This window comes from Saccopteryx leptura, chromosome 6, assembly GCF_036850995.1.
Source record: "Saccopteryx leptura isolate mSacLep1 chromosome 6, mSacLep1_pri_phased_curated, whole genome shotgun sequence".
NCBI classification, from domain to species: Eukaryota; Metazoa; Chordata; class Mammalia; order Chiroptera; family Emballonuridae; genus Saccopteryx; species Saccopteryx leptura.
The window spans coordinates 35,370,731-35,397,087 of NC_089508.1; the positions used below are offsets into that span (position 1 = coordinate 35,370,731).

At 38.2% G+C, this 26,357-nt stretch overlaps 1 protein-coding gene across 3 annotated transcripts in view; it reads right to left on the reverse strand.

Moving 5' to 3' along the window:
• FUT8 (fucosyltransferase 8) overlaps positions 1-26,357 on the reverse strand; it is a 236,677-nt gene that overhangs the window by 188,425 nt on the left and 21,895 nt on the right. For all 3 annotated transcript variants that reach the window (XM_066342033.1, XM_066342032.1, XM_066342034.1), the window contains exon 2: positions 19,357-19,451. The gene's annotated coding sequence lies outside the window, so the exon portion shown is untranslated. The remainder of the gene's footprint in view (positions 1-19,356; positions 19,452-26,357) is intronic.

A 26,357-nucleotide genomic window follows, 5' to 3' on the forward strand; every position in this document is an offset into this window, starting at 1 on the left:
GAACCTCTCTTTTTCCTTTTCATATTGTCATATATTATAGACATTTGTAATATATATTTTATTTCCTTCTCCAAATTAGACAGAAGTGTCTTAAAGGCAAGGATTATATATCTTCCTAAATTCAAAAATTTACAACCCTGATTCTGACATATTGAATACCCAAGTATTTTTCATGCTGGACTGAATCTATAGTTATAAAAAACAATACTATTTACTTTGTGAAGCCCTCAGTGTTTAAAACATTTTTACGTGATTTCATTTGTCCTGATAATCCTATATTCACATCAGAGACATAGTCTCATTGTTTGTGAAGTAAATGAGGCTCAGAAGTCTCAGGAACGAAGCCAGAACTGCATAGTGCTGTATCACACCACTACACACGAGAGCCTTTCTCAGCGAGAATCAGTTGGGGAAGGAAATAGATGAAGGACAGTAACAACAAGTTTGGATAATGAGATAAATGTATGGACAATCCCTAAATAAAAATTAAGTTGCTATTCATGTTTCATTTTTCCTACCTTAAAATCTCAAAGTTTTACTTTCCTTCCTAAAAGTTTAAGTTTCTTCCTTTATTCTCATGTAATTAGTTGTACCTTCATCATCAAAATTACACCCCATCTGAAATTTTACCTATCTTCCCTCATATCTACAAGCCATCTATACTGCTCACAGAAATTAGGGGATATTTCAAAATGCACTTTCAAGATCAGAGAATGTGCAGATACTCCAGTACTTTCAGCTTTTTGTATAGTGCATTTTTACCAATAAAATAAAAGTTCGTTTTGCATCTCATTTGCATAGTTGAACAACTTTCTTTGACTTGTCGTTTGCTCTTCTGATGTTCTTGTTTAATAAAAAAAATCAAATGCTTCTTTTTTTATAGCTTCATATTCATTTTGAAGTATCCCCTAATTTTTGTGAGCAGTGTATTTTAAGTTATGCAATTTTGTTAATAGTTTCCTTATTCTGTCTTAATGAACGTTTTACTATTCATGTGAATTCACCAGTTTTTTCTGAAATTGCTTTTGTTCAATTTTACCATCTCTAAAAATAACCTGCTATATAAGCTCATATTCTGCTGAGATTCCCATTAGATTCATGAGAAGAAAACCAGCAGTTTCTCTATAAAAGTACCTACAACGATCAATCAGCATTAGCTGACATCCAAGATTATAAAAGCAAAGTTAACTTACTACCTATTATCTGTCACTCCCGAGTTCGTATTTACAATGTCCTGTAAATGTCCTATGTAATCAATGACTTAAAGTAATTCACTCCACTTCTCTGAAATGAGTAGTTGGTCTAGCCCTGGCCGTATAGCTTGGTTGGTTAGAACATTGATACACAGAGTTTGTTGGTTCGATCCCCAGTCAGGGCACATACAGCAACAAATTGGTCTCCCTTCCTTCCTCCCTCTCTCTCTTCTTTCTCCCTTCCCTTCCCTCTCCTCCCCTTCCTTTTCCTCCCTCCCTCCCTCTCTCTTTTCTTTTCTTTCTTTCTCTCTCTCTCTCTCCCTCCCTCCCTTCCTTCTTTGCTTCCTCCCTCCCTCCCTTTTTCTTTCCTTTTTTTCCTTTCTTTTTTCTTCCTTTTTCTCTTTTCTCTCTTCCCCTCCCTCCTTCCTTCCCTCTTTCCCTTCCTCTCTTGCTAAATATCAATAAATAAAACATTTTTAAAAAAAGAAAGTTGGTTTATATCTTTTGAATTTCTTCAAGATCTAAGCAGTTTCTTTTTTCCTTTTTTTTTTTAAACTTTCTTACTCTGGGGATTTAAATCCATGTTTATTTATCCTCTAAAAGTTGATCTGTTATTTTAATGTGCATATTTGAGTGTTTCTACCCAATGTAACTTGAAGGTAAGAACCATACATGTTGGCTCTCTTATAAACCTTTAAACGTCATGTTACACACATACAAGCATGTTTCATTTGCTTTTCTACTTGAAAGTATTAAATTGCTAGCTTTGGCAGAGAGTCTTTTGATTTCCCTATATTTGACTAAACAGCAAATCACTAAAATTTTGAATGAAATTCTGAGAAGGTAACACTGTAAAATTCTGGTAAAAATCCAAGTTATATTATTATAGCTGCTGATCAATATTCAGCATTACTAGTGTCTGACAAAGAGAGGGCAATTAACTGCAACAGAGACTGGTCCCAAACCTTGCTCTTAGTCACAATTCTTCATGACACTTACACCCAAACCCTGACTGATTAACTAAAAACTAGATGTTAGGATGACATCCCTGGATCATAAAGCTATAGGAAAGGAGAGGAGAGCACAAACATGAATGTGGATTTAACTTCTGATTTATTATAAGAGAATTTGCTCCAAAAATTAAGAGGTTTTCCAAATTTGTTTTTAGACAAAGTTAATCGGTAATTTCTAACAAGTAATTTCCTATTAGAGTAAAATTTGAAGAAATGGTTTTTCAAAAATAGATACAAGATTTTGCAGCTAATTCCAGTGAAGTTGTAATGTCAACATTAGCTCAAATTTAGATTAAAAAACTATTATACCTATAATTAGTTTTAGCAGCTGCATGAGCCTTGATAAAAATCATTAAACTATATTTAGAATACACATATATCTATTAAATTCAATGCAGAAACAAAGTTACTAAAATATGTTCCAGGAACTTGAATAAAGAGTCACATATAATCATTGAATCTGCATCAAGTTATAACATATGGCAATCCAATTCCGAGTATCCTGAGCTTATTAATACTTTTATAACTAAATTTGGGTTACTAGGGATGAAGGAAAGAGATGCAAAAGAGGAGTAAGGCACCTTTAAAAACCCCTATTTTGACTAAATCTGCAGCTGTAATTACAGCTCTCTGAAGCTTTTCTTGGAACTGCCTAAATACATTATTTTAAAAACACTAACAGTGGTTATAAAATACTGAAGACCTTGATGGGATAACTTCTTCATAGTTAAAAGCTATTTTTTACTACATAATTAATTAATAGTAATTACTTATGACTATGAAACAAGTCCATGATCCAAATTACATATATGTATGATACCAATAAATAACATATAGAATCCTTTTTTTTTTAACATTTTATTTACTCATTTTAGGAGAGGAGAGAAAGAGAGAGAAAACAGGGAACAGGAACTCCCATATGTGCCTTGACCAGGCAAGCCCAGGGTTTCGAACCAGCGACCTCAGCATTCCAGGTCAACACTTTATCCACTGTGCCACCACAGGTCAAGCCATATAATCCTTTCTAAATATATTTTTTACAGTATATTTACTATAAAAAGAAATCTACATCATTAACCAACACAAATGAAATTACATACATTTAAGACCCACTTTTTGTGTTATATTTTAGATATGATCAGCATCTCAGTTAATTCTCTGGATAATTATCCATTAAAATGTGATAAGGTGCCAAGGAACTGCAAAACTGTTAAAATTTGTATTTTAAAAGGAAGAACCAGGCCCCCTTACCCCTCCTTTCTGAGGAAGAAAAAACAAGAATACAAGAAGAAGAGCTTGCAGGGGCAAAAGTCAGCTAGTCATAGTTTAACTAGTTCCTATAGTTCGCTGGAAGGACTGATGCCACTTGCTAGACACAGCAAAGAATATAGAACCTATCTGAAAAGCCCTTCCTCTTCTCCTTTCTTAAAAACCTTTAGGAAACAATGTTTATGTACCTTAATTAAAAATTCCTACACTAATCCTGACTCATCCTGGAGTCATAAGAGCAACATGTACCACTAGACAAAGGGATCAGAGCCCCCTCACCCCCTTTGTCTGTATTCTGTATTGACAATCTGTATTCTGTAACATTTTATATGCTTTCTAATAATTATCATTTTGCATATCAAAGAATTATCATTCTTTGTATGTGCAAAACTTGTAAACTAAGCAAGCAGGGACTAGCTTTAGACTTCTTAATAAGCTAACCCCAACACTCTTAGCAAAAGTAACTTCATTTAGCTTCTCTCCTTATTGTAAACTAAACATTTCCCACTACTGTGGTGACAGGGATAGGTTTTAAATCCTAGAAGGTTTGGGAATGTCTTTGTCAGGTATGTAAAACATTCATCACTACTGTGTTATCTTATGGTCTTAGTGTGTAAGAATGTTTTTTCCTTTTGATAGATCCTATAGATAAATGTTGTAACAAGACATCAAAAATTCAATAAACTTGTTAACAAATGACTTTTGTACCATGCTCCCCTTCCCTTTCTCCAACCAGTATAAAAGTAGCCTTAGAACTGTGATCCATACTGCATGATTTGAGATTATGACCCGTGCATGTCGCTGGCTTAATAATAAAGCTCCCCCTAAAATTTCTTCTATAACCTACCTTGGTGTCTCTGTGGCATTCGCTGGTTACATTACAACAAAAAGGGACAATTACTTAAAAACACAAATCTGATTCTGGTCCAAGATGGTGACACAGGAGCTCCTGAACTCAATTCCTCCCACAGATACACTGAATGTACAACTAAACAGGGAATAAGGGCCTCTGAAAGAAATCCAGAAACTAGCTGGGCAACTATTAAACAAGAAAAAACCTACATCAAACAGGGAGGATGGACTAAAACACTCTTGCCATAACCCCAGCCCCAGCACAGCAACAAAGAATTGGGAGGGAATTCACAACTACTAGCTTCTCCCTGAAGAATGAAGGGTTTGGACCCAACATCTAGCACCTCAACTTTTAGGACTTCCCTCTGAGGAATATGTCCCCCAAATACCTAGCTCTGAAAGGTAATGAGGCACGCATCCAGAAGACCCACAAAACTATAGTAAACAAAGGATTCACTATGATTATCACCCAGGGCTCACCTCAGAGGCAACAGACAGCAATGCCCATCTCCCAGTGTTTCCCTGAAAGGCTGCAGCCAGAGAGTCAGCCTTCTTATTTAAAGCTGTATAGAGGCCAGTTGAGAGACCAGAGAGGCCAGGGGGTGCCAGTTTGAATAAGCCCCCTGCCTAAACTTTTGCCTAGGCTACAGGTAACCAGTATTTCCCTGAAAAGAGTTCATGCACAAGTCTGGTGCCTGGATTTTCAGCTGCTGCCTAGGTCACAATTATCCTGATAGCCTTTTTTTCTCAGGTTCAAAAGGATTGCAGCAAAGAAATAGATTTTAATTGGCTATCTCCCCAGGGCTCAACTGGAAGCAAACAAAAACACCATATCCCAGCCATTCTCTAAAAGAGACTTGTTCACATTCTTTAAAAGCAGCTGCCGAGGGGGGGGGGGGGTCTCAGGCTTCTAATTTAGCAAGCATCTAGGGACATATGCTTCCTGGAGAACAGGAAGCCAGCAACCACCACCTCTGCATTCTCTCTGTAGACCACTCCAAGTCACCAATATCTCCATGGAAAGAGCTATACACACATCCTACACCCTAACTATTGGGGCTGTCACCCAAGGGATACACCACTTGACTGCCTGGTTCAGGTAGCAAGAGGGGGCTTGCTTTCACAGGCCCCACAAGACCATAACAAAACAAATAAATAACAGTTCTTTAGGGGCTAACCCCCATGTTTTAGCACAGAGGGACCAGACAGAAATCTAATCCCAGTCTTTTCCTGAAAGACCTCTATTTGCATACTTTAAAAGCTGATACATGAGAGTCCAGCTTCCAATCACCCTGTATACAGGTGCTAACTGGTCCTTCCCTTTGGGACACTGACAAGTCTTGGCATTCCCCTACTACTGAAAGTCAGGAAAGCCAACTTGGACAATCAATGGTTTGAGAGACAACCAACAGCTAAGGGCCACGCTGAATCTTAAGATTTATCATCTATACAAGATAACTCTGTCAACTGGAGAGGTGACTGTTTTGTCTAATGAAGAGAAAACAAAACAGTTAAAGAAAATGAAGAAACACAGGACTATGTTCCAAACAAAGCAGTAAGTTAAAACTCCAGAAATAGCCTGACCAGGCGGTGGCGCAGTGAATAGAGCATTGAACTGGGATGCAGAGGACCCAGGTTCGAGAACCCGAGGTCGCCAGCTTGAGCGAGGGCTCATCTGGTTTGAGCAAAGCTCACCAGCTTGGACCTAAGGTCGCTGGCTCGAGCAAGGGGTTACTCGGTCTGCTGTAGTCCCACGGTCAAGGCACATAGGAGAAATCAATCAGTGAACAACTAAGGTGTCGAAACGAAAAACTAATGAATGATGCTTCTCATCTCTCTCCGTTCCTGTCTGTCCCTATCTATCCCTCTCTCTGACTCTCTCTCTGTCTCTGTTTAAAAAAAAAAACAAACTCCAGAAATAGACTTTAATTAAATAGAGATAACAGATTTACCTTTAAAAAGTTTGAAATAATTGTCATAAAGATGCTCACCTTGAGCAGGAGAACAGTGCATAAACAAAATAAGAATTTCAAAAAAGAAACTAAAAAAGTAAGAAAGTACCACACAGAAACAATGGAGTTGAACAATACAATAAGTGAAATGAAAAAAAAACTCTATAGTGAGGTTCAAAATCAAACCATATCAAGTAGAAGAAAGGGCCAGCAAACTTGAAGACAGGGCAGTAGAATTTATCAATCCAGAGAAGAAAAAGGAAAGAATATAGCTTAAGGGAATTGTGGGACACCATCAAGATCAACAATATACACCTAGTGGTTCCAAAAAGAGAAAAGAAAGATAAAGGAGCAAAAAGCTTATTCAACAAAATAATGGCTTTCTGGCCTATGGTTGCAGAGTGGATGGAGCATCAACCTGGAATGCTAAGGTCACCGGTTCAAAACCCTGGGCTTGCCTGGTCAAAGTACACACAACAAGCAATCAATTAACAACTAAAGTGAAGTTTCTACAAGTTGATACTTCTTGTTCTACCACCTCCACTCTGCAAAATCAACAAATAAAATCTTTGAAAATAATAACAATAGCCTGACCAGGTAGTGGCGCAGTGGATAGAGCACTGGTCTGGGATGCAGAGGATCCAGGTTCAAAACCCCGAGGTCACCGGCTTGAGTACAGGCTCATCCAGCTTGAGAGCGGGCTCACCAGCTCGAGCACAGGGTCACTGACTTCAGCGTGGGGTCACAGATGTAATGCATGGTGGCTGGCTTAAGCCCAAAGGCCGCTGGCTTAAGCCCAAGGTCGCTGGCTTGAGCAAGGGGTCACTGGCTCAGCTGGAGCCCACCAATCAGGGCACATATGAGAAAGCAATCAATGAACAAATAAGGTGCCACAACAAAGAACTGATGCTTCTCATCTCTCTCTCTTCCTGTCTATCTGTCCCTTCTCCTGTCTCTGTCTCCCTCAATAAAAACTAAATAATAATAATGGCTGAAAAGTTCTCTAAACCAGGAGAAATAAAACAGATATCCAGAAATATCATAGAGCTTCAAATAAAATAAAACTAAATCAAGACACATTATAATTAAACTGTCAAAAGTTAAAGAAAAAAAGAATCTTAAAAGTAGCAAAAGACAGCATGACCTTATAAAAAGGAAATATGATTATCAACAGATTTTTTCAGCAAAATCTGAAAATTTTTAAATGGTGGTGAAAGGAGATTTGATTTGGGGCAGTGAATACACATTGCAATGTACAATTGATATACAGTATTATAGAGTGGTATACCTAAAACCAACTTAATTTTATTAACCAATGTAAACCCAATAAATTCAATTTAAAACAATATGAAAAGGTTTTTCAGGATTGGAGATCTTGGCATGATATAGTCAAAGTGCTAAAAAAAACAAAACTGCCAACCAACAATATTCTCCCTATCAAAGTTCTCCTTAAATATAGAGATAGCATTATACAGGCAAATAAAAACAGCAAAAATTCATCAACAATAGACCAGACTTACAAAAAATGTTAAGATTTCTTCAAGCTTGAACAAAAGAATGCTATTTAGTAACACATTAAAGTATAAATCTCACTGGTAAAAATAAATACACAGTTGGCCCTGGCTGGTGGCTCAGTGGATAGAGCGTCAGTCTGGTATGTATATGGATGTCTCAGGTTCAATTCCTGTCAGAACACACAGAAGAAACGACCATCTACTTCTTCCCCCACTTTTTCCCCTTTTCTCTCTTTTCCCCTCCTGCAACCAGTGGCTCAACTGGTTCAAGGGTGGCCCCGTGCTGAGGATAGCTCAATTGGAACATATCATCCTCGGGTGCTAAAAATAGCTTGGCACTCAAGCATCAGCCCCCGAAGGGGTTGCTGGGTGGATCCCAGTCAGGACACATGTGGGAGTCTGCCTCACTATCTCTCCTCCTCTTACCTTAAAAAAATAAATAAATAACAGTTTAATTCAAATGAATCTCATTTGTAATGGAATGGGTAAATATAAATCTAATATGAAGGCTAAAAGAGAAAAGCAAAAATAGATATAAATTCTGACATCAAACCATAAAACATGAAGGGATAGAATAAAAATATAGAGCTATATTATGCATTTGAGCATACCTTGTTTTAACTTAAAATAGACTTCCAAATAAAAGATGTTTTATACATACCTCATGGTAACCACAAAGCAAAAACCTATACTCAACACACAAAAGATAAAAAGAAATATAAGCATGCCACTACAGAAAATCATCAATCATCAAATCACAAAAGGCACAAAGAAATAAGGAAAAGAGAAATTATAGAATAGCCAGAAAACAAGTAACCAAATAGTAAAAATAAGCCCAGAGCTATCAATAATTACTTTAGATGTAGGTGGACTAAGTTCTCAAATCAAAAGACAAAGACTGGCTGAACAGATAAAAAATAAAAATAAAAATAGTGTCAACTCTATGCTGCCTACAGGAGACACACTTCAGTTTTAAGAACACACAGAGACTGAAATAAAAGAATGTAAAAAGACATTCCATGCAAATGAAAATCAAAAGAAAGCAGGGGTAGCTACACTTATATCAGACAAAATTATAAGTTCCAGCTAAAGACTAATAAAAGAAAAAGAAATTTACTATATAATGATAAAGGGGTGAATCCAATCGATTACATTTGAGAATATATATCCACCCAACACAGAAGCACTTAAATATAGAAAGCAAATAAGAACAGAACTGAAGAGAGGAAATGACAGCCTAACGATAACTGCAAGGGGCCTCAATACTCTGCTTGTAACAATGCATAGAGCATCCTTGAAAGAGTATTACTATGAAAACATTAGACAAATTACACATTTAGACCAGACAGATTTAACAGATAATTACAAAATATTCAACAACAGCAAAATATACATTCTTCTCAAGCACATGTGGAACATTCTCCAAAAGAGATCATACATTAGGCCACAAAACAATTCTTAATAAATTTAAGAAAGCTGAAATCATATCAAGCATCTTTTCTGACCACAATGGTATAAAACTAGAAATTAAATACAAGAAGAAAACTGAAAAATTCACAAATATGTGGAGATTTAAGAACATAATTCTGAACAACCAAGTGTTAATAAAAAAATCAAAAGAAAAATTAAAAAATATCTTTAGACAAATGAAAATGGAAATTCAACATACTTAAAACTCATGCAGCAAAGCAATAAATGCCCACATTAAGAAAAAAGAGCTCAAATATACGACCTAATTTTATACCTGAAGAAAATTTAAAAAGAACAAAAGAAGCCCGAAGTTAGTAGAACAACTAAAAGTAAAGAAGTAAAAATCCCTAATGGCCCTGGCCGGTTGGCTCAGCGGTAGAGCGTCGGCCTAGCGTGCGGAGGACCCGGGTTCGATTCCCGGCCAGGGCACACAGGAGAAGCGCCCATTTGCTTCTCCACCCCTCCGCCATGCTTTCCTCTCTGTCTCTCTCTTCCCCTCCCGCAGCCAAGGCTCCATTGGAGCAAAGATGGCCCGGGCGCTGGGGATGGCTCTGTGGCCTCTGCCTCAGGCGCTAGAGTGGCTCTGGTCGCAATATGGCGACGCCCAGGATGGGCAGAGCGTCGCCCCTGGTGGGCGTGCCGGGTGGATCCTGGTCGGGCGCATGCGGGAGTCTGTCCGACTGTCTCTTCCCGTTTCCAGCTTCAGAAAAATGAAAAAAAAAAAAAAAAAAAAGAAAAAATCCCTAATGAATACAGATGCTAAAATACTAGCAAATCGAATACAACAACATATTAAAAAAATAATACATCATGATCAAGTGGGATTCATCCCAGAATCTCAAGGATGGTTCAACATACGTAAAACGGTTAACATAATACACCATATCAACAAAACAAAGAACAAAAACCACATGATCTTATCAATAGACGCAGAAAAGGCTTTCGATAAAATACAACACAATTTTATGTTTAAGACTCTCAACAAAATGGGTATAGAAGGAAAATATCTCAACATGATAAAGGCCATATATGATAAACCATCAGCTAACATCATATTAAATGACACAAAACTGAAGGCTTTCCCCCTTAAATCAGGAACAAGACAGGGTTGTCCACTCTCTCCACTCTTATTTAATGTGGTACTAGAGGTTCTAGCCAGAGCAATCAGACAAGACAAAGAAATAAAAGGCATCCATATCGGAAAAGAAGAAGTAAAGGTATCACTTTTTGCAGATGATATGATCCTATACATCGAAAACCCCAAAGAATCCACAAAAAGACTACTAGAAACAATAAGCCAATACAGTAAGGTCGCAGGATACAAAATTAACATACAAAAGTCCATAGCCTTTCTATATGCCAACAATGAAACATTTGAGAACGAACTCAAAAGAATAATCCCCTTCACGATTGCAACAAAAAAAAAAATAAAATACTTAGGAATAAACATAACAAAGAATGTAAAGGACTTATATAATGAAAACTATAAACCATTGTTAAGGGAAATTGAAAAAGATATAATGAGATGGAAGAATATTCCTTGTTCTTGGTTAGGAAGAATAAATATAATCAAGATGACCACATTACCCAAAGCAATATACAAATTTAATGCAATTCCCATCAAAATTCCAATGACATTTTTTAAAGAAATAGAGCAAAAAATCATCAGATTTATATGGAACTATAAAAAACCCCGAATAGCCAAAGCAATCCTAAAGAAAAAGAATGAAGCTGGGGGCATTACAATACCTGACTTCAAACTATATTATAGGGCCACAACAATCAAAACAGCATGGTATTGGCAGAAAAATAGACACTCAGACCAATGGAACAGAATAGAAAACCCAGAAATAAAACCACATATATATAGTCAAATAATTTTTGATAAAGGGGCCAACAACACACAATGGAGAAAAGAAAGCCTCTTCAATAAATGGTGCTGGGAAAACTGGAAAGCCACATGCAGAAGAATGAAACTGGACTACAGTTTGTCCCCCTGTACTAAAATTAACTCAAAATGGATCAAAGATCTAAACATAAGACCTGAAACAATAAAGTACATAGAAGAAGACATAGGTACTAAACTCATGGACCTGGGTTTTAAAGAGCATTTTATGAATTTGACTCCAAAGGCAAGAGAAGTCAAGGCAAAAATTAATGAATGGGACTACATCACACTTAGAAGTTTATGCTCAGCAAGAGAAACTGATAACAAAATAAACAGACAGCCAACTAAATGGGAAATGATATTTTCAAACGACAGCTCAGATAAGGGCCTAATATCCAAAATATACAAAGAACTCATAAAACTCAACAACAAACAAACAAACAATCCAATAAAAAAAATGGGAAGAGGACATGAACAGACACTTCTCCCAGGAAGAAATACAAATGGCCAACAGATATATGAAAAGATGCTCATCTTCTTTAGTTATTAGAGAAATGCAAATCAAAACTGCAATGAGATACCACCTCACACCTGTTAGATTAGCTATTATTAACAAGACAGGTAATAGCAAATGTTGGAGAGGCTGTGGAGAAAAAGAAAGCTTCATACACTGTTGGTGGGAATGTAAAGTAGTACAACCATTATGGAAGAAAGTATGGTGGTTCCTCAAAAAACTGAAAATAGAACTACCTTGTGACCCAGCAATCCCTCTACTGGGTATATACCCCAAAAACTCAGAAACATTGATACGTAAAGACACATGCAGCCCCATGTTCATTGCAGCATTGTTCACAGTGGCCAGGACATGGAAACAACCAAAAAGCCCATCAATAGATAACTGGATAAAGAAGATGTGGCACATATACACTATGGAATACTACTCAGCCATAAGAAATGATGACATCGGATCATTTACAGCAAAATGGTGGGATCTTGATAACATTATACGAAGTGAAATAAGTAAATCAGAAAAAAACAGGAACTGCATTATTCCATACGTATGTGGGACATAAAAGTGAGACTAAGAGACATTGATAAGAGTGTGGTGGTTGGGGGGGGGGAGGGAGAGGGAAAGGGGGAGGGGAAGGGGCACAAAGAAAACCAGCTAGAAGGTGACGGAAGACAATTTGACTTTGGGTGAGGGGTATGCAACATAATCAAATGTCAAAATAATCTGGAGATGTTTTCTCTGAACATATGTACCCTGATTTATCAATGTCACTGCATTAAAATTAATAAAAATAAGATTTTAAAAATTTATCACAGTTAAATAAAAATGTCCTCAGGCCCTGGCTGGTTGGCTCAGTGGTAGAGCGTCAGCCTGGCATGCAGGAGCCCCAGGTTCGATTCCCGGCTAGGGCACACAGGAGAAGCACCCATCTGCTTCTCCACCCCTCCCCCTCTCCTTCCTCTCTGTCTCTCTCTTCCCCTCCCGCAGCCAAGGCTCCATTGGAGCAGAGATGGCCCGGGCGCTGGGGATGGCTCCTTGGCCTCTGCCTCAGGCTCTAGAGTGGCTCCTGTTGGGGCGTGCCGGTTGGATCCCGGTCGGGCGCATGTGGGAGTCTGTCTGACTGTCTTTCCCCGTTTCCAACTTCAGAAAAATACAAAAAAAAAAAAAAAGTGTCCTAAACTTTTCAAAAAAAAAAAAAGTGTCCTAAACAACTACTTCCTATTGCATTTTTTTTTTTTTTTTTTGTATTTTTCCGAAGCTGGAAACGGGGAAAGACAGTCAGACAGACTCCCACATGCGCCCGACCGGGATCCAACCGGCACGCCCAACAGGGGCGATGCTCTGCCCCGCCGGGGCGTCGCTCTGTCGCGACCAGAGCCACTCTAGAGCCTGAGGCAGAGGCCAAGGAGCCATCCCCAGCGCCCGGGCCATCTCTGCTCCAATGGAGCCTCGCTGCGGGAGGGGAAGAGAGAGACAGAGAGGAAGGAGAGGGGGAGGGGTGGAGAAGCAGATGGGTGCTTCTCCTGTGTGCCCTGGCTGGGAATCGAACCCGGGACCCCTACACGCCAGGCCGACGCTCTACCACTGAGCCAACCGGCCAGGGCTCTATTGCAAGTTTTTATTTCTATCTGTGGGTAGCAGTAATTTCTACAAAAAATTTCAAGAGTAAATGAAGATACTATTTTCTTGAGAAGAAATAAAAAAGGATAAAGCCATTCAGGGTTCCCAAAATTCAAAGATATCAAGACAAAAAAAAATTTATTTCCCATAAATTTAAAGAAAACAAGGATAGTAAGATATGCTTCATATTACCAAATATTATAAGTGGAGGTAAATGAGGTTCAAGGAACAAAATAATATATTACAAAGAATAGATTCTTACCAGTTACTTACTATTTAACTGCAGACAAAGCTGTTATCTAACTTTCTCTGAATCTCAAAAAGAAAAAGCCATATTATTGTAATCTTGTGTTTTTTGCAGAAAATCATAAATAATTTTCTCATAATTTATAGAAAAGTACTTAATTATATGACAATACTAAAATACATATTTTAGTATTACATATGACCCACTTACCCTGTGAGCCTCACAATAAATCAAATATATTTTCCATAGCTGTGATGTGTATATACATGTTGAAATAGCAGATATATTATTTTTCATATATCTTTTTTCCATTCAAGCTAGTTTTGAAAAATACAAGATCTGTGGGGAGCTTAATTAGAAAAGAATAAGAAACTTATTTCTCTTTCTATATTATGAAAAGTTGAAAAGAAATGCCTCAATAATCTTAAATATGGTGGCCAAATATTCTTATTTTCCTAATATCTGCATAGGTCAATGTTTTCTATGAATGCTAACAAACTGTATTAAAATTAAAAACTAAGCAAACAATCCAAGAGAAATAAAGGAAGCCATAAAGCAAGTGGAAAACAAGCTGGTAATAAAATTTACTGTACTTTTCACTCTATAAGACACATTTTTTTCCCCTTAAAAGTGAAGGGGAAAATGCCCGTGCATCTTATGGAGAGAAAAATACGATATTTTATTAAATATTTTAACACACCATTTGGTTCAGAATATTCTTTTTCTTATTTTCCTCCTTAAAACCCTAAGTGTGTCTTATGGTCAGGTGCGTCTTGTGGAGCAAAAAATACGGTACATATTAAAACAGGACAAACACCATTTAATTTTTTTTTCTTCTTTTTCTTTTTTTTTATTTAATTAATTGTGTTTACATAGATTCTAGGGTCATCCCAAATGCATCCTCCCCTCTCCCATATTCCCCTCAACATCTCCCTTGCCCCCCTCCCCACAACGCCCTCCCTCCTTCACTTCAGGTTTATCCCATCCTATCATCCCCTTTCCCTCTGTCCTCTTTTCCTCTGGTCCCTTTGATGGCAGAGAGACAGACTTCCACATGTGCCCAAAACAGGATCCACCCAGCAAACCCCCTATGGGGTGATGCTCTGCCTATCTGGGGCCATTTCTCCATTGCTCAGCAACTGTATTTCAGCGCCTGAAGTGAGGCCATGGAGCCATCCTCAGCACCCCAGGCCAACTTGCTCCAACCGAGCCATGGCTGCAGGAGAGAAAGAGAGAGAGAAAGCAGAGAGGGAGGGGTGGAGAAGCAGATGGTTGCTTCTCCTGTGTGCCCCAATCAGGAATCAAACCCGGGATATCCACATACCAGGCAGATGCTCTACTACTGAGCCAACCGGCCAGGGCAACACCATTTAATTTTAAAGCATAAATTATATTTACAAGGGATTGGATTCACCTATAGTCAAGAAGAAATCATATGAAGCTGAGACAACAATTCACCAAACTCAAAAAAGAACAGTGTTAAGCACCTAGCTACTAGAACCCTGAATGCATTAAAAAGATACAAAAGAAGAGCTGATCCATTCAGCCACAAACTGAGTGCCCTGAAAAGTACAGGTAGACTTTGGAAGGTTGGTACACATACATACCAAAGTTTGCAAACCAGCTATCAAAAATGATCTCACTTGACTTCTACTAGAATCATCACAGAAGAATAACGCAGAATTTTAAAAGTCAACTGCAATTTAAGTTGAAGATGTATCATCAACTAAAATAGCTGCAGCAAAATCCTATTCAAATTTGCCTTCTAACCATATGTCTACTTTGAAGCTTTTCATTATCATGCATCACTGTTTCATCTACTGCAGAGCACCTACATAACAGGATCCAAAACCCTGTGCAAAGAAGGCAGGGAGCAAAACCTGAGAGAACTTTCCAGCACTACGAAATACTTAATTCATTGTTCTTTGAAGTATCATAAAGATACTGCCTTCTGAAATCAAGAGATAGAAAGCACTCTAAAATTATGACCAGGATAAATTGTCTTTCTACTTGAGGTGGAGGTTGGTGAGGTAGTTGGGAGAAGACTGCAAGAGCCAATGATAGAAAACCTACAGTGCCTGACCGGGCGGTGGTGCAGTGGATAGAGCGTCGAACTGGGATGTGGAAGACCCAGGTTCAAGACCCCGAGGTCGCCAGCTTGAGAGAGGGCTCATCTGGTTTGAGCAAAAGCTCATCAGCTTGAGCCCAAAGTCGCTGGCTCGAGCAAGGGGTTACTCGGTCTGCTGAAGGGCCACGGTCAAGGCACGTATGAGACGGCAATCAATGAACAATTAAGGTGTTGCAATGAGAAACAAAAAAATAATGATTGATGCTTCTCATCTCTCCATTCCTGTCTGTCTGTCCCTGTCTATCCCTCTCTCTGACTCTCTCTCTGTCTCTGTAAAAAAAAAAAATCTACAGTGAAGACACTAAAAAACGGAAGTTTTACACCGGCCTTCGCCAGGGTCCTTTCGCCCCACAGCTGCTTCTTCCCTTCCCTCTGGTAAAATCCAAATCGTACAATGGCTGTTAGTCTACAGCAGTGGTAGTCAACCTGGTCCCTACCGCCCACTGGTGGGCGTTCCAGCTTTCACAGTGGGCAGTAGCGGAGCAACCAAAGTATAAGTAAAAAGATAGATTTAACTATAGGAAGTTGTTTTATAAAGATTTATTCTGCCAAAATTAGCAAAAATATGACATAAAGTACTTGGTGAGTAAATATTATTATATGCTTTAACTTGCTGTAACTCTGCTTTATAAATTTTATAAAGTAAAGTTACTTCCCTACTTTATAAATCACCCTTACTGTGGAACTGGTGGGTGGTTAGTTAATTTTACTACTAACAGAGATACAAAAGTGGGCGGTAGGTATAAAAAGGTTGACTACCCTTGGTCTACAAGAGCACTTCTCTGACAGTCATCATTGACCAACTAATCCCCAAACTAGTTGAGCTATGCCTGAGCCCCTCCTGCTAAAGCTCTATAAAAAAGTCTACTATCCTTCCCCAAGTTAGAACTCTCCTCCTGAGCCTTTTTGTGTCCAGCATTTTCCAATATAGTCTAATGCTGACAGTGGCCTGAGCAATGTCCTTTTAAACTGTGAAATGTTCCAGGAGGTCATCATAGCAAGAATTTGCTTCATCTTAATTTTTTGATGGGTTCCAAGGTAACTGTGGGCACTATTTCTATGTCCATATAGACTTACTAGAGAAAAACAGGCAATAGTTTCCACTGGTCATTAAAAAAAATAATAAAGACAAAGAGAAACATTTATTAAAAGTCTAACTCGTCTGACCAGGCAGTGGCACAGTGGATAAAGCATCGGATTGGGATGCAGAGAACTCATGTTCCAAACCCCGACGTCACCAGCTTGAACACAGGCTCATCCGGCTTGAGTATGGGCTCACCAGCTTGAGCGCAGGGTTGCTGGCTTGAGCATAGGATTATAGACGTGACCCTATGGTCACTGGCTTGAGCCCAAAAGTTGCTGGCTTGAGCCCAAAGTCACTGACTTGAGCCCAAGGTCGCTGCCTTGAGCAAGGAGTTACTCGGTCTGCTGTAGCCCCCCGGGTCAAGGCACATACGAGAAAGCAATCAATGAACAACTAAGGTGCCGCAACAAAAAATTGATGCTTCTCATCTTTCTCCCTTCCTGTCTGTCTGTCCCTATCTGTCCCTCTCTCTGACTCTGTCAAAAAAAAAAAAAGTCTAACTCACTGCTATGTAGTTTTATGGAATTTATTCTATTTACTTCTCATTACAATCCTTGGGATAAATATTCTTATGTTCATTCTACAGATCAGAAATCTGAAACATATACGGTAAACTTTGTTATGAGTATTTTACCAAAATAAAAAAAGGGAAAAAAGTATGATGGTAATGACTACAAAAAACAAGAAATTCCCCAAATGCCTATTAGCTGGTAAATGAATAAGCTAACTGTAGTATATCCACACAATAAAAAACTGTAGTATATCCACACACAATAATAAAAAAAAAAGTAGAAAAAATAAAAATAAAAAAAGAACTACTACTTTGCACAACATGGATGAATCCAAATCTTTCATGCCTAGTGAAAGAAGCCAGACTTTAAAAGCTCATACTAAATGATTATATTTAAATGACATATTAGAAAAGGCAAACTAATGGGACAAAAACTACATCAGGATTGCTCAGGATTTAGGTGGACATGAGAGAATTTAGAAGATTATGGTGATGAATATACATTTGTCAAAACTCAGACTCAACATTAAATACAAATAAAAATTTTAATGTATGACTGAAATCTGGCAAGAATGAAACTTTTAAAAGTAAGCTACAGTCAAAAATTATAAGATGAGCTATTTTCAGTAGCATATTTGCCATATAACAATGTCAAAAGTACAATGTACCATACATACTCAGCCACAAAATTTTTAATCCAGCCTCTTACTTTAAAGTACAAAACTATAACTGCTCACAAATATTAAGTGATACGGTGGTCCCTTGTTTATCGTGGGGGATTAGGTTCCAGAACCCCCCGTGACGGGCGAAAATCTGCGAAGTAGCAACCTTATATTTATTTTATTATTTATATATATTTTAAGGCTTTATAAACCCTCCCCACACTTTTTTTTTTCTTTACAGAGACAGAGAGAGAGCTAGACAGGGACAGACAGACAGGAACAGAGAGATGAGAAGCATCAATCATCAGTTTTTCATTGCGTGTTGCAACACCTTAGTTGTTCATTGATTGCTTTCTCATATGTGCCTTGACTGAGGGCCTTCAGCAGACCGAGTAACCTCCTGCTTGAGTCAGTGACCTTGGGTCCAAGCTGGTGAGCTTTTTTTTTTTTTTTTAATTTTATTTTATTTTTGCATTTTTCCGAAGCTGGAAACGGGCAGGCAGTCAGACAGACTCCCGCATGCGCCCGACCGGGATCTACCCGGCACGCCCACCAGGGGGCGATGCTCTGCCCCTCCGGGGCATCGCTCTGTTGCAACCAGAGCCATTCTAGCACCTGAGGCAGAGGCCACAGAGCCATCCTCAGTGCCCGGGCCAACCTTGCTCCAATGGAGCCTTGGCTTCGGGAGGGGAAGAGAGAGACAGAGAGGAAGGAGAGGGGGAGGGGTGGAGAAGCAGATGGGCGCTTCTCCTGTGTGCCCTGGCCGGGAATTGAACCCGGGACTCCTGCACGCCAGGCCGACGCTCTACCACTGAGCTAACCGGCCAGGGCCTGGTGAGCTTTTTTGCTCAAACCAGATGAGCCGGCGCTCAAGCTGCGACCTCGGGGTCTCGAACCTGGGTCTTCCGCATCCCAGTCCGACGCTCTATCCACTGTGCCACCGCCTGGTCAGGAACCTCCCCACACTCTTATAAACATTTCCCACACTTACTTTGCTTGTTTTACCACAAAATAATTAAAATAATAAATATATAAAAATATCTATATACTGCAAAATCCCACAATATAGCTAAAAATCCGCAATACAAAATGAGATATATACAATTTAAAAATTCACAATATAGTGAGACTGCGAAAAGTAAACCGCAATATGGCAAGGGATGACTGTATTTCAAAATGAATATGAAGCAATAAAATATCCTCTAATTTTTGTGAGCAGAATATTACAAAGGAAATAAACCATTTTTCATGCATTACATATTGTACATAGTAAGTAGTCAGAAAAATTTTAAACTAATACATAATTTAATACGGTTTAGACTGACTTGGTCTTTCTACTTCACTGGTACATACATATGTAGGTTCAAACACAAAACTAATCATTTCTCAAAATATCAACATATAGTTGGAACAAGTAAGTGCTGTACACAAAATGTACTAACCTGAATTTCAGTTAATGAACAAAGGCAACAAACCACTTTATTCTGAATGAAAACACCATCAGGGTCATGGGTGCTCTCTTAGCAAAAGCAGCAATCTAGAATAAAAGAAAAAATACATAAAATTAAGACCTAACCAAATTTCAGTTGAGCTTATTATAGTTTTTTTTAATCCCTTTTTTCTTTCTTTATGTAGCCAGTCATAACATGTAAAATGTTTGTATATTCATTTATTCTGCAAGCAGTGCTTTTCAATCCCCAATTAAAAAACAGGTTTTCATTTTGCAAATTTCACTCAAATATAGTAACATTCAGTGTCTTAATCTGTTTCATAATTCATCTTAAAATAAGTCTACACCTATAAAGCTTGCTTTGTGAGTACAAAATTCTTTAATTTTGTCTACTTTTTAAAATATAGGGTAATCTGAAATGTCTCTTTTATATTAATGCTTAAAATCTTCTATATTCCCCCACTCCAATTAGCTAGGCAACCTAATTTTTGACAATCTTCTACACAAACTTCCATCAAGTCAATTTAATTTGCTTACTTTCCACAGAACAACTTTCAGCATTCTCAGCTGTCATCATGCAATAAATCATTCCTTCTTTTTAGAACAGGGACTTTTTCTCCATTACCTCTTTGTCAATCAATACACATCAGTGAAATTTTTCAAAATCCAGTCTCTCCACTCCTTCTTGAAAGCTGATATAATCATTGTATACTCCATTAATCCTTGCTAGAATATTCTGCTGCCTTATATGTGTGCTATCTCATTTCATCTTCTCATTAGAGACCCTATCTCCTACTTCTTTTCTCACTGCCGCTCCATCATCTACAACCATGTTTGGCACAGAAGTAATCATTATGACTGATCTACAAATGAAATGGTCATTAGTAACTAACTCTACATTCCACAAAGCTGGCTAGACATTTTTTTTTTTTTTTTTTTTTGTATTTTTCCGAAGCTGGAAACGGGGAGAGACAGTCAGACAGACTCCCGCATGCGCCCGACGGAGATCCACCCGGCACGCCCACCAGGGGGCGTTGCTCTGTTGCGACCAGAGCCACTCTAGCGCCTGGGGCAGAGGCCAAGGAGCCATCCCCAGCGCCCGGGCCATCTTTGCTCCAGTGGAGCCTCGCTGCGGGAGGGGAAGAGAGAGACAGAGAGGAAGGAGAGGGGGAGGGGTGGAGAAGCAGATGGGCGCTTCTCCTGTGTGCCCTGGCCAGGAATCGAACCCGGGACCCCTGCACGCCAGGCCGACGCTCTACCACTGAGCCAACCGGCCAGAGCTGGCTAGACATTTTAAGTACAATACCCATCAACAAATTTTCTATAGGCATCTCATATTTACTATGGCCTAGCCAAATAGTATTAAAGTGAAGCATTTGTAACTAAGACAAACTTTTCTCATAAACCATTTTCAGTGTTCAAGGCCAGGAACACTATTCTTTTTTTTTGTTTAATTGTGCTTAGCTTATTAACCTGAAACTGGACTATAAACATATTCCACTAGTTATAAATTTTTATATTTATATCATCAGATTCATAAAAAACAATTATCAAATTCATTTACATTCTAAGGTTTCTACTTCTCTTTTCCTGAAATAACTTGTAGCTCAGTACTGGACATTGAGAAACTACATCTAAATTTCAGAAATATAGATACATTTCAAAAATTTACTATTTCCTAACAAGAAATAAAAATTTAACCAATAACCCCATAAAGTAAGACTTCCTGCCAAATCAAACATTGCTATATAAAATAATTTGAAAAGTAAACAGCACATTATTTTATTCATTGTTTTTACTTCCTACTTGAACTTTCATTAATATATAACTCAATAAATGCTTTTTATGGGCATTAAAAAATGTGAAAAATTAAAATAAGCCATCCTTAATTATAGTCAAAGAGATAAAGAATATTATAATACCTATTTACTATTAACCTTTTAAATATAATTCTATGCCGTAATTCACTAAAATGATCACTTTTATGCATGTCAAGTTGCTAAAGAACTAACTATAAGGAATTAAGGACTTAATGGTATGCTACTGAGTGTTTAATATATACTAAATGCTGTAATTAAGTACTTTACATAGGCTACTGTTAAATCATTTAAAATCTCATAACTACCCAAAATTATCATCTCCATTTTATTTATTTATTTAAATTTATTTTATTGATTTTTAGTAAGAAAGGCATGGAGCGAGAGAGACAGGAACATCAATTTGCTCCTGTATATGCCCTGATTGGGTACTAAACCCACCTCTGCGTTTTCGGACAATGTTCTAACCAATTGAGCCATCTGGGCAAGGCTCATCTCCATTTTAAAGTTGAAGAGACAAATTCAGTTAATAAATGGTGGGGTTAGAATTTGGACTCAGCTCTGACTCCAAAACCATAGGTTTTTTCCACTCTACCAAATTACAATATAGATTAAAAGTTAGGTTTCTATCATTAATTAATAAAATATCAGTAATACTATCATTCAGTCTCAATTACACAAAAATGTAAATTATCTGCAGTACATGGCTTAATCCTAAACTCAAAATACATAATCCCTGATGGATACAAGCTAGTAATATACCAAACATTTCATATTTGGCTTCTGACAAGCAACAAGGATCTCATATATATCAATAAAAATAGGCAAGCCAGCACAAATGAACAGGATATTCCAAAATATTATATATTCAGAGTTCAGAATGCACTTTCCTTTTATATAAAAAAATACTAAAAATGGTAATTCTATTTCCAGGCCAGCCCACATTTAAATAGTAATTCATCAACTATATAAACACATATATATATAAATACAGAAATGTGTGTGTGTGTGTGTGCGCGCGCGTGTGCGGGGGTGGGGGTTAATATTCTGAGTTCTAAATTATAATTCCAGGAATTCATTTGCCTCCCTGTTTGTCAATGAGAGCAGAGATATCCTTGACACCAGTGGCAGCATGACAACCTTGCAGAGAGGCAGGTATTCAGTAGCAGAACCTAAGGTCAAAGAGTAATTAATTAATAGTACCTGCTGGAAAATCTGATCATATAAGAGAAAGCATTCCTCCACATAGATATCACTCACTATATTAACTAGTGTCACCCTAATAAATTCAATTAAAAAAAATAAGGCCCTGGTTGGTTGGCTCAGCAGTAGAGCATAGCCTGGCATATGGAGGTCCCGAGTTTGATTCCTGGTCAGGGAACACAGGAGAAGTGACCATCAGCTTCTCCACCTCTTCCCTTCTCGCTCTCCTCTCTCTCTCTTCTCCTCCCACAGCCATGGCTCAATTAGCATGAGAAAGTTGGCCACAGGCACTGAAGATGGCTCCATGACCTCTGACTCAGGCGCTAAAAAATAGCTCCAGTTGCAACGGAGCAATGGCCCCAGAGGGGCAGAGCATCGCCCTCTAGTGGGCTTGCCAGGTGGATCCCGGTTGGGGTGCATGCTGGAGTCTGCCTCTCTGCCTCCCCTTCTTTCACTAAACTTATGAATGAATGAATGAATAAAATGATGGTTACTACTGGAGAAAGAGGCAGTTATGATTAGGATAGAGTACACGGAGAGCTGCTAAGATAGTGGGCAAAGTTCTACGTCTTGACCTGGATGGTAGTCATAGTTGTTCACTTTCAATATATTAAACACATTTGTTTTGTGTGGTTTTCTGAATCTGAGCTTCATTTTACAATAAAATAGTTTTTAAAAAGAGAGAGGATTCTAACAAACATAGTTGAAATTCCAGCCACTGCATTCTTGTTCTGTGCTCCTAGGCAAGACTTCTAATACCTCTATGCTTCAATTTCCTCATGTGTAAAATAGGGAAAATAATACTTAACCATAATTATAAGCAAAGTATAGCTAAAATGTTTAGCAAACTTCCCAACAGACAATATTTCAATAAATGACAGTTATTACCTATTTAAAAACTGTGAAGTTGTATAGGGTGACCACCCAAATTTTTGTACGGAATGATTATAGTACTAATTGTTTTAATATAAAAGATTTTCAGCATTACCAGTCACTCTGCATGTAAATCCTTGAAAGTTACAAAATATCTAATAGAGAAAACATCAGAAAGTACTTACATAAGATTATTTAGCCAGTAGTTACACCAAATGCCTTAAAAAACAGACATATAAATATATCATTGGTTTTACTTTTTAAATTAACATAGAGTAGCCTGACTAGGCGGTGGCGCAGTAGATAGAGCGTCGGACTGGGATGTAGAGGACCGAGGTTCAAGACCCCGAGGTCTCCAGCTTGAGCGCAGGTTCACCTGGTTTGAGCAAAAGCTCACCAGCTTGGACCCAAGGTCGCTGGCTCAACCAAGGGGTTACTCAGTCTGCTGAAGGCCCGCGGTCAAGGCACATATGAGAAAGCAATCAATGAACAACTAAGGTCTCACAACGAAAAACTAATGATTGATGCTTCTCATCTCTCTTCGTTCCTGTCTGTCTGTCCCTGTCTATCCCTCTCTCTGACTCTCTCTCTCTGTACCTGTAAAAAATAAAATAAAATAAATAAAATTAAAAAAATAAAATTAACATAGAGTAAAATTGACTTTGGCGGGGGGGAGTGGGAGTATACAGTTCTATGAATTTCAACACATATCTAAGTGTGTGTAACCACCCTACTCATGATAAAGAACAGTTATATCACACCAAAGAACTCCCTCATACTATCTCTATAGCCCACTTTCTCTGAACCCAAAACCTCTGCACCAGTGATCTGGTCCCCCACCATTATAAGTTTATATTTTCAAGAATATAATGGAATCACAGACTGGCTTCTTTCACTAAGCATAATGCTTTAAGATTTCATCCAAGTTGTTGCATCTATCAACAGTTGGTTCCTTTATATCACTCAGTAGTATTATATAGTGTATCCATTCACACACTGACATTGGGGTTGCTTCCAATTTTTGACAACTATGAATACAGCTGCTATAAACACTCTGGTACTAGTTTTTGAGGTAACACAGTCACATTTCTTTTTGACAAATACCTGCAAGTAGGATTTCTAGGTTTTTTAGGGCTCCTTAGGTAGCTATCCCGTATAGCCTCTACAGACTCGTCACTGACTGATGGCCTACCAGAACGAAGTTTCTCCACCAAACTGCCGGTTTCCTTCAACTGCTTATCCCACCGAGTAATGTTATTCCTATGTGGTGGCGCTTCGTTATAAACGCGCCAATATTCACGTTGTATTTTGGTCACGGATTCGAATTTAGCGAGCCACAGAACACACTGAACTTTCCTCTGTACCATCCACATCTTGACTGGCATGGCCGTGGGCTGCTCCGCTGTTTATACCGTGTTATGTCATCATCTGTGCATGCGCACATGCTGCCACATCTACAGAAACTGGAAGGGTTTTCCTTTTATTTGGTGCAGATTTCACATTTCTATCATCTTTTGTTGCTTTCCTGTGACCGGTCAAAAGTGCACCATGACTTTATGGACACACTGTATGTTTAACTTTTTAAGCCCCCACCAAATTGTTATGCAAAGTAGCTATATAATTTTGTATTGTGTAAGAGTTTCAGTTGCTACACATCCTTGCCAGTGAAGTACTGTCAAATACTTTTTATTTTTTTTTGATTGATTGTTTTTGTTTTGCTATTCTAATAGGTATGTAGTCATATATTTTTGTGGATGTTTTTGAGGAGTGGGGGAAGAAGGGAGAGAGATGAGAAGTATCAAATCATAGTTGTGGCGCTTTAATTGTTCATTGATTGATTCTCATATGTGCTTTGACCAGGGATTCCAGCGAGACCAGTGACCCCTAGCTCAAGCCAGCAACCTTGGACTCAAGCTAATGACCTTAAGCTTCAAACCTGCGACCGTGGGATCGTGTTGAAGATCCCACCCTCAAGCTGGCGACCCCTCACTCAAGCTGGTGAGTCCACACTCACATCGGAGACCTCGAGGTTTTGAACCTGGGACCTCAGCATCCTCTAGGTCAATGCTCAAACCGCTTACTATGCCACTACCAGTCAGGCTCTTTGTGGTTCTAATTGGCATTTTCCTAATTGCTAATGATGTTGATAGACTCAGTTTCTTTTTTTTTTTTTCACTATTATATTTAATTCAACTTGTTAAAGGACTATGTTTAATATTTTAGCACTCAGCCTGTTAATGGAGTGAAATAATTTTATAAACTAAACTAAGCTTGATGTCTTTTCACACTCATTTACAACACTAAAGATTTCAAATTGGCTTCACAAGAAATAACAAAAAACTTATGCAAACATTTTCAATTCATTAGGTATTAAATGGATTCAGATAAACTCAACTTATAATAAACTGATTTTTGTATTGTAGCTTTTCAATAAAAACTGAGAAAATTATGCCTGACTAGTGGTGATGCAGTGGACAGAGCATCAACCCAGAATGCTGAGGTCCCAGTTTGAAACCCTGAGGTCACCAGCTTGAGCACAGGGTCACCAACTTGAGCATGGGATCATTAACATAATCCCAAGGTCGTTGGCTTGAAGTCCAAGTTGGCTCGCTTGAGCAAGGAGTCACTGGCTTGGTTGAGCAGCCCGCCACATCAAGGCACACATGAGAAGCTTTCAATGAACAACTCAAGTGAAGCAACTACCAGTTGACACTTCTCATCTCTCTCCTTCTCTCTCCCCTCTGTCTGTGTTTCTTTCTAAAAAAGTCAATTAATTTTTTTTAATTGAGAAGATAGCTTCTTTTTCAACTTCCTTCTACTCATCTTTCCAGAAGCTCCTTCCATAAAATAACCTAAGTGTAACATTATCACTCAACATTTACTGAGTGCTTATTTTGTGCTAGGCAATATGCTAGACCTTAACTATATAAATATACTAAGTCAAATGACCCTGTCCTCAAATAAAGTATTCATAATTTTTTTTTAATTTACTACTTCTTTGTTATTTTAAAATAGTCTTTCTCTTTTAGGACAGTTTTAGATTCAAAGAAAAATTCAGAAGATAGCACAGAGTTCCAATATACCACCCTCCCATCAGTTT